The sequence below is a fragment of the Ornithodoros turicata genome, chromosome 5 (assembly GCF_037126465.1).
Source record: "Ornithodoros turicata isolate Travis chromosome 5, ASM3712646v1, whole genome shotgun sequence".
Classification (NCBI taxonomy): Eukaryota; Metazoa; Arthropoda; class Arachnida; order Ixodida; family Argasidae; genus Ornithodoros; species Ornithodoros turicata.
In genome coordinates this window covers 40,818,340-40,827,277 of record NC_088205.1, presented here as the reverse complement: position 1 = coordinate 40,827,277, position 8,938 = coordinate 40,818,340, and the positions used below count along the sequence as shown (strand labels likewise).

The window sequence follows — 8,938 nt, the reverse complement described above, 5'->3', positions numbered from 1 at the left end:
TTCTTTTGTAAACAAGACAAACCTCAATATATTCCCTTGTAATTTTGGTCCTACCATTAATTGAGTTTAGGGTTTCCGGTATTTAGGTGTGCATCTCTCTTCCGATCTTAAGTGGAAATCACACATTAGTAGTAGAGTGTCAAGGATATTAGCTGTATCCCGCGAAATAGGTGGATAGATTCGACCATCGCTACCCTCCTCGTCTGATATCGGAGGATATTTGGAGCAGGATAGTTTCCACCCAAGGAGGAGCGCGAGCCAAGACCGCCCCGCGCGTTTCGCGGCCGCGCGTAGAGAGGGGTTTCCTTCTCGCGTTTGAACATGCATCAAGATGCAAAATACATCTTATTCCCTTTCCACATCTTTTAATACATCCCCGAGCGGGGAGTTCTCCTACCGCACTTAACATAGCATACTTTCCTCCTGAAGACATGCAAGCAATAGACATACGCATTTGTACAAGTGAAAAATATTTTATTAATGCCAATTAAAGTCAATGATGCTTAGTAATGCCAATTAAAGCCAATGGTGCTGGGGGGATTGCCAGTTATGTTGCCAATTGTGTTGCCAATCTGTGTGAAGGAAAAAACCCCAGAGGAAAAACCTTCACACTTGAAACAGGAGAAACATACAAGACAACAAAGATGCTACAGGATGGCAATTAAAACATGAGAATGGAACATACTCACACATTTTCTTCCTTGATTTGACAGCTTCTATAAGGGTATGAATCGATGGCGTTGAATTGATAACGTTTATCATCATAGGGCATGAGAGCAAGCTTGGTATTCTCCAAGGTATACATGCACTGACGTTTGCTACATATTGATCTTTGCACATGAGATACCTTTTCATTATTTAATAACACATTTTTGTACACATCATGAAGCAAGTGCTTGCGAAGTATATCCTTCTTCACTCCTTTCGCTCTAGCTATTTGATCATCACCAACCAACTTTATCGAATACATTTTAGCCTTTAGAGCAACTACCTCCTCAATTATACAACCACCAGTCTCACACTTGAATCTAAACAACTTACCTTATTTTTGTCACTGTACAATGCATGATCTCCAGGATATGATGATAGGTCCAGATGTTCATCTGCAATTTTCTTCAGTTCACCTTCATAATCGTCAGTCATCAACTCTAGGATAAAACTATCAGTGTCCGTGTACATGGGAATGACTGTACAGGAGAGCTTGCTCTGTAGAGTACAATAGAGGAATTCATACATGACATACTTCGAGTGTTCGAGCACGCAGATTCCAATCCGCAATGGGAAGTCACATTTGATAGTTCGTTTTTTCAATTCGTACAGCACACAATTCTCAGAGAGAATTTCGAAGTGAACACAGTCATTTGAACTGCTATACCGCTCAGCTTCCTCTAGACTAAAGGCTACCATAATGTTCCTGAAGCGAGAAGGATTAAGAAGACTTCTTCCAAAGATACTATTTATAGAGAGCTTCCTCAAGCTCTTCTCAAACTCTGTTTGTGCTGCTCTACGACGCTCAATGTTCATCATGATATATGGTTCAAATATCTTGCTCTGCTTGAATTGTAGTATTTTATGGATCTTGCTCACTTTCATACCCAATCTATAGTACAACCCCAGCAAGGGATAGTGCACAACATACCCTGTTTTGTCCATACATGTGAGAAGCAACTTCTCTTGAGCGGATGTCCTGTAATTAACCTGCTCAATTAGTTGATGTTGGTACGTTGACAGCCAACTTGAGTCCACCTTCTGCTTGAGCGGCGCCAGCGGAAATACCGTGTCTTCTCATGCAACTCTGGAGGGTATACTAGATCGCATACGTATATATAACCGATAGCTGCATCCTCTGGGTGACTAACAAAATCGATACTTGAGAACTTTTCTTCAGACACCCATTCGAACCCTCCAACTGGAAGGCACTTTGTGAGACAACCACCATACAAATAATTGGCATCATAGTAGGCCAAATAGCTCGATGGTCTTTCGTCATCGTAATCAGGGCAATCCTTATTGTTAGCTCGAGCATAGCGTTTCGATTGTTGGCAAATACCTCCACGAATGGAGCCCTCAATCGTACTGTACATTTCTTCATCAGTGAAGAGCTCTATTTCCGCCGAAGTGTGCTTCAGAGCAGCTTGCCAGCTGAAACATGGGAAACTCACAAAGCGAAGCACTTCCAACCCATACGTCTTCAAGGATAGAAACCTAAAATGCTGCATTACATCCAACAACAACAATATGTCACATAACAAATAAAGGTTGTTGTAATCGGCGAGGGTTCCGCAAGAAAAGTGATTAAATATATCCTGTGCATAGGCATAGTCATCGTCGCTCACAGGTGTCCTAGTTAGATCATTAAAAAAAGCTTCCTTGGGTGGAAGACTTTCTTCTTTGTACACATCAAAGCTCTTAATGTAGGAATATGGAAAGACACCTTTCCGAGTCAGACGAAGAAAATCTTCGCCATATACCTGCTTCAGACACTTGAATGCTTGAACACCCTCAGAAACCATTAAACTGTCAACAAGACAAGAGAGTGATTGATTCAAATATTGAGTAGTGTCACGGAAAATGAAATTACCATACTCAAAGTTCCGTATTTTTTCACTACTTGTTGCAATAAGTGTGGGTGGTGTTTTCCATTTCATATCGTGCAAACCACGAAGCAGAGAACTGATGGCATAGGCCAAATTGTGGACCAACACAGGTATCTCACCCTTATTTGCACAACTGACATTGCATTGATTGCAAAAAGAGGCCAAAAAGTTTGGGCTATCATACCTACTGTGGTCATGATGACAAGTTTTAGGGTGAGAGTAGTGATAGATATAGCACTTGGTAACAATGGGCCGCTCAGGTTACATGCGACACGCACACGCACGATAAGATATCTCAGAAAACAATGGAAATCATGTATCGATAGTGTGAACAATGGGTTCCCAGGTTTCAATAACATGCGCCGCCAGGATAAGGTAACGGTTAACTCAGGTAAACAATGGGAACTCACGTGTCGATAGTGTTTGATGGGAACCTGGTTGCACATTTAATGACACTTCATAACACGCAATGACGTTTAATAACACGCAATGACATGTAATAACACGCAAATGACATTTAATAACACGCAATAACATCCGATGACATTTAATAGCATTTTCCGATCGGGTTGACGTCACGATCAGTCCGTCACCTACGCTGGTTGCCGCGTCAGAGCGCCAGGTAGGTTCCGATCATGTGTAGTTTTGGTTTCGGTTTGAAATTCCCACCAAGCGCCCTCTAGTTTTCAAGCTTTGGCCGTCTGTAGTTTCGGTTTCGTTTGAAAAAACAAATGGATGTCGGGGCCCGCCACCTAGGTTGGTTGCCGCGCTAGAGCGCCAGCTAGGTTGGTTTCTGACCATGTGTAGTTTTGGTTTCGGTTTGAAATTCCCACCAAGCGCCCCATAATTTTCAAGCTTTGGCCGTCTGTAGTTTCGGTTTCGGTTTTAACAAAATGGATGTCGGGACCCGACGCCAAGGTTGGTTCCCGTATAGTTTATGACCATGTGTAGTTTTAGTTCGGTTTGGAATTCCTAGGTTTTGAATGGTTGCAGAAGCCCCCTTGTTTCAAGCTTTAGACCGTCTGTAGTTTCGGTTTCGGTTTGAAAAATGCATGGCGCGTGACAGCATGATTTTTTTTCCCCATGCCACTGTGATAAGTACACCCAAATAATGATGTATGTCGGAGACCAGACAACAGTGTATATATTCCTTTTTTATTTTAGCACATTATTTTTCTACTCTTTTATTTAACTACCGAAGGACATGTTACAAATTACCAGATTCTTGTTTGGCATCATCCTTGTACAAAAGCAATCTGCAAAACAAAGGAAAACGAAACATCCTGTGAATGCTTTTCTCAATCAGAACAAAGTGTGGGACGGCTAAGATCTTGATCGGGTGCCACGCAACAACAACAAGCAGCATTATCAAAGAGTCGGCTAACGTTTCCATTTTTCCGATATGTCTCTCATACTGTGTCGTGCATTTGCGTTGGAGTACGGCCTTTGGACATGCCACACGCTAAAGCAAATAACCCGCTGACAATACTCTCAACAATCACTATAAAGTAGAGGTGTTCTATAGACATGCATTTCCAAACTTGTGTTGCTCATTGTGACAACAGCAAGCAACGAATCGAGAAACAGCGCATGACCGCGTATTGTGGTTACCAGCTGTGATGGTTTCGAAATAAAAATAACCAAAATGGCATAAGGGCGAGGGGTACACTCACATCTTGCATGACGAACTAGCACTGGGAACGGGACAGAGAGAAGAGGGTCGTCCATGGAGGTTCGTTCACAATCACCGGACTCAGTCTTCGACAGCTAGCTTATAAGACCCTTGATTTTTGTTTTATTTCAAGGGAAGGAGGGATCACGTGAATGCATCGTGGACAGCTTCTCCTTTCGCAGGAGCAGCATGTGAAATGCGATACCTCTTGCCGACACGCTCTTCTTTCTTCTTCTTTTTGTATGATAACACAAGCCGCGAAACACTGTGGCGGAGACACCCGTCTGGCTTTTTCCAAGTGCTCTTTGGGAACGCCAACCACACAAAAACATTATCGTCCTCGCAAGATGTGTTTTCGACTGCTGCACAAAGTAAATAGAGTTATATATGTGACAGTTGAATGAAATCGGTGCTTGATAGTGTACGTCAATAAGACGCTGTCGCTTTGTAGCACGTTGCATGATCTCGAAGCGAGTGGAATACTAAAACGGTTTCACTCATTCTTACGTGACCGTTAGATTAGTAAAACGAAGGATGTACCTTGAAACGAAAGAAAAAAAAAAGGAATCGACTGTATGAAGCGCGGAATACATTTCCTTTGGAGATTCCCAGATGACTTGATTTCGACGATTATTCGCTAATCGCTAGAACTTCAAACAGCACAATATTCGTCTCAACTTGAAATGGTTCCATAAAATGTGTCCTCTTGACTGCTGTTAAACTAATTTTAATAGGTCCTTTCGAGCAAGGTATGCTTTCTGATTAGGCGGAGGTATCCAGTTTGGCTCTCACGTTTAACCATAACTTCTTCATTTTAATATCGAACACTTTTTCCTTGAAGTGCATGTAGCTTCTCGTAAGGAGAGCAAAATGGTATCAGCCGAAAATTGTCTAATGGTTCACGGCGCTTGATATGGTCATCGAGTTCAATGAATGTGGATACATGAGATGCTGAAACTCTCACAAATGAATTTCTGCTCTTCAATCATCGTTGATCCAAACGATGCAAATCCTACCAGATATGAACACAAGGTGTCAAATAGAACTCTGTTAGCGTCCCGATATGTATGCGGCTGACATATGGGTGATAGTGAGTATAATAGGGAAAAAATGGTTAAACATATAACCAGACCGCGATCTGTAAATATATGATAGTCTACATTTCAGCAGGTTAGGTTTAGTAGGTTCTCCCCTCATCTCTATGTTGTCGATCTATAAGAAAGCATTCAATTAGGTCCAAATTACGATCTTTATCAATTGATAGATTCGAAATGATAGCTTTCCAACTCAATGTCGAATAATTATCTTGGATGATATAACATAAGATATTGGTTGGCGTGCCTTATCCATCCTGGGGGTGTGCTAGCTGTTCACTTCATCGATTTCTAATAGCATATAATAATTGATTCCTTACACATACCTACTTGCGAATCGTTCACATGTTGCTACATGTTGGTACATATAGCTACATTTGATTATCACGAATATGGAATACTTAATTCTCTTGTGAGTGTCTGTATAGCTTGAAATGGGATAGTATCTATTCTTTACATGTGTTGTCTAGAATGTCTTATAGAAATGGTTTGCCCGCGTGTGGACATTGAGTCTATCCACCATGTCCCCCTGTTAATGTATGATTTCTATCGTTTCTTGCGTTAACTATTTACAATTATTGCTAAGATTGGTTGCAGGTGGATCTATCCCTGTCTCTCGAGAAAAAGATGGAGGTTACATATTTGAGTATCAGATGTCCTATAATAAAAAAATGAATTTGATTTGATTGTCATCGTATGGATTGAAAACATCTTATTGAAGCTAAAAGCCGTGTCCCTGATGTAAAATAATTATCGCTGGCTTTGATTTCATTCTTCAGATAGAAACATAGTGGTCGTGGTTTGTCGTTTTCATAGACTGCTTGAGTCTCACTCCTCTGCCTCTGTCGATTTCTTGGTGACTGCCTAATATGCTGTGAGAGACTTGTTCTGGGTGGTCGGTTTCTATCATAAAGAATAGTTATTTCTAGCATTGATTTTTTATTTTTTTAGATATTAAGTTGTGGTATAGAAAATTCACTGATTGGTCTGCTGGACCTCTGGGGATTGATTCCTCTGTCGTAGAATAATTACAGTTAGCTCTGATTTTATTCCCTAGATGTGACAAAAAAGTGTGGTGTAGATAACAAAATATTTTTACTCGTGCTTTACTTGTGCTTACCGTCATGTCATACGATGCCAAATAAAGTTTAACTTGATACATTCGAATTGGTAACTGAGTCTTAATAGTTAGCCTGGATGACCTGATGCAACATCGAATCGATATTGTAAGGAATGGGAGTATGCAACGTACATAACTCTACAATTTCTATAATATCTAGGGAATATAATCAGAACTAACAACAATTGTTCTATATCAACCCTCCCAGCAATAGGCCATCCATCCAAACGCTCACTTTTCTATGTCACAACTATTTTTAATATCTGAGAAGGAAAATCAATGCTAGCACCAAGTATTCTTTATCATAGTAGCCGACCAGCTACAATCAATCTCTTGTACCATATTATTTCAGTCATCAAGGAATCGACACAGGTGAGACTCAAGCGGTCTATCAAACGAAGAACAACCACCACTATGTTACTATCTGAGGAATAAAATCACAGCAAGGGATAATTGAGTCTCTGTATGCAATACGGGGATAAGTCGAAAATCCCAAACCGAGAAAACTGCGAGTGAATATTTGGTAAAGTAGTTGCAGATAAGTTCCCTCGAATAACGCAAATGTAAAATGTGTAACATATATGCGTGTGTCTACTCTACATGCATGTCCCGTTAGCGTCCTTTCTGAGCGTGTGATTTAGCAGAGATTGAACAAAATCCAGGAGCATGACATATCCCCTTTTTCTATATAACAAAGCACGCACAGGGCTTTCGTGCAGGAAAAAACACTTTTCATGAGTCGGACTTTCATGGTGACGGCAGGATGGCCGAAGTTACCTTTGTGCAGTGGAGCAGCCTAGATCGTGATTATCGTGCTGCTAAACGAGCATAATCTTGAAAATAATGTTCTGTATGACCAGCAAAACATGACGTATTAGTATAGTGCGCACGTTTTCCGATTAAAACGCTCAGTAGCACTGCTGACACTGTTACGTGAGGTAGGAAGAACATGTTTTTCGATCGGAAGTCCAAGTTGATTTCTGCACCCAAGCAAAATTTAAGCTACACCATTTCTACGCATGTGTAGAAAAGGGGTATGATCTGAATGTCCATCCCATTGACACACATGCATTTGCCGTTTCTTACCCACCTGTTGCGAGTCAATAAATTGCAATACTGTCCTAAATTTTCTTTGGCAGGTAGATAATGGTATGTAGATATCATTGCAACAAAAACACTAAAAGGGGATAATTTGACTTATCCCCTTATTGCACATAGAGGTTCAATCATTTTATGTGAAAAGCACAACCTTTAATTCCGAGAAGCGATTCTCAATCAACATGCTGGCAATTAACTATTATAGTATGTTGCTAATATTATCCGAAACGATCGACTGCACAACACAACACAGGATGGATAAAGCAGCATAAACAACATGCTGCATAATGTAAAACCCGAGACTAGGGAACACGAAAGGACAGACACAACACGAAGTCGTTTCGTGTTCCCTAGTCTCGGGGTTTTACATTATGCAACATCTTCACCAGCTCGCTTTGCTTCCTAGCCTTTTTTTTTTCACTGTCATAAACAACATGTTATATATTTTCATCGCGGTTAATTACGACTCTATGAAGCGCGGAATACATTTCCTTTGGAGTTTCCCAGATGACTTGATTTCGACCATTATTCGCTAAAACTTCAAAGAGCGCAATATTCGTCTCAACTTAAAATGGTTCCACTCCTGACTGGTGTTAAGCTAATTTTGATAGGTCCTTTTCCAGCAAGGTGTGCTTTCTGATTAGATGGAGGTGTCCAGTTTGACTCTCACTTTTAACCATAACTTCTTTATTTTGATATCGAACACTTTTTCCTTGAAGTGATCTTCCAACTTACGAATCCTTCGTTTGCCGTCCTTGTCCTGAGTAGTGATGAATTGAGAGTGTACCAAATAGTGTTTCTTTATGATAAGTCGATTGAATACAGCATTCATCAGTACAGTCAGATGTCTTAGCCGTGTACCATAGCGTTTTAGGAATAAGCATTTGACTGCCACAAACTTGCACAATCTCATGTAGCTTCTCGTAAGGAGAGCAAAATGGTATCAATCGAAAACTGTCTAATGGTTCACCGCACTTGATATGGTCATCGAGTTTCAATTAATGTGGATACATGAGATGCTGAAACTCTCACAAATGAATTTCTGCTCTTGAATCATCGTTGATCCAAACGGTGATGTCAACTGCGAGCCGCAAATAATTGCATGGATTTGATAGAGCGGGCACATCATGTGATATGACTTAAAAATACTTTCCCTATCAATATACAGATGGAATGGCAAGAAAATCTGTAATGATTCATTCGATATACACTGCTTGGATATGGTTATTCGATCTGACCGATTTCTTTATGAAAGGCAATCCATCAGCGAGGATTCCTATCACATCCGAGGCTGAGTATTTCAGTGTTCCCAGCCCCATGTCATGCTTTCGAAATCAATGTTCACTATCCAAATTAT

At 40.6% G+C, this 8,938-nt stretch overlaps 1 long non-coding RNA gene across 1 annotated transcript; it reads right to left on the bottom strand.

Annotated features, from left to right (window-relative positions):
• Window positions 1-3,733: 3,733 nt before the first annotated feature.
• LOC135395574 (uncharacterized) lies at window positions 3,734-4,558 on the bottom strand. Its single transcript, XR_010423181.1, has 2 exons — window positions 4,271-4,558; window positions 3,734-3,853 (listed from the first exon to the last, which is right to left on the bottom strand). It is a non-coding gene; the product is annotated as an uncharacterized LOC135395574 (long non-coding RNA).
• Window positions 4,559-8,938: the final 4,380 nt, after the last annotated feature.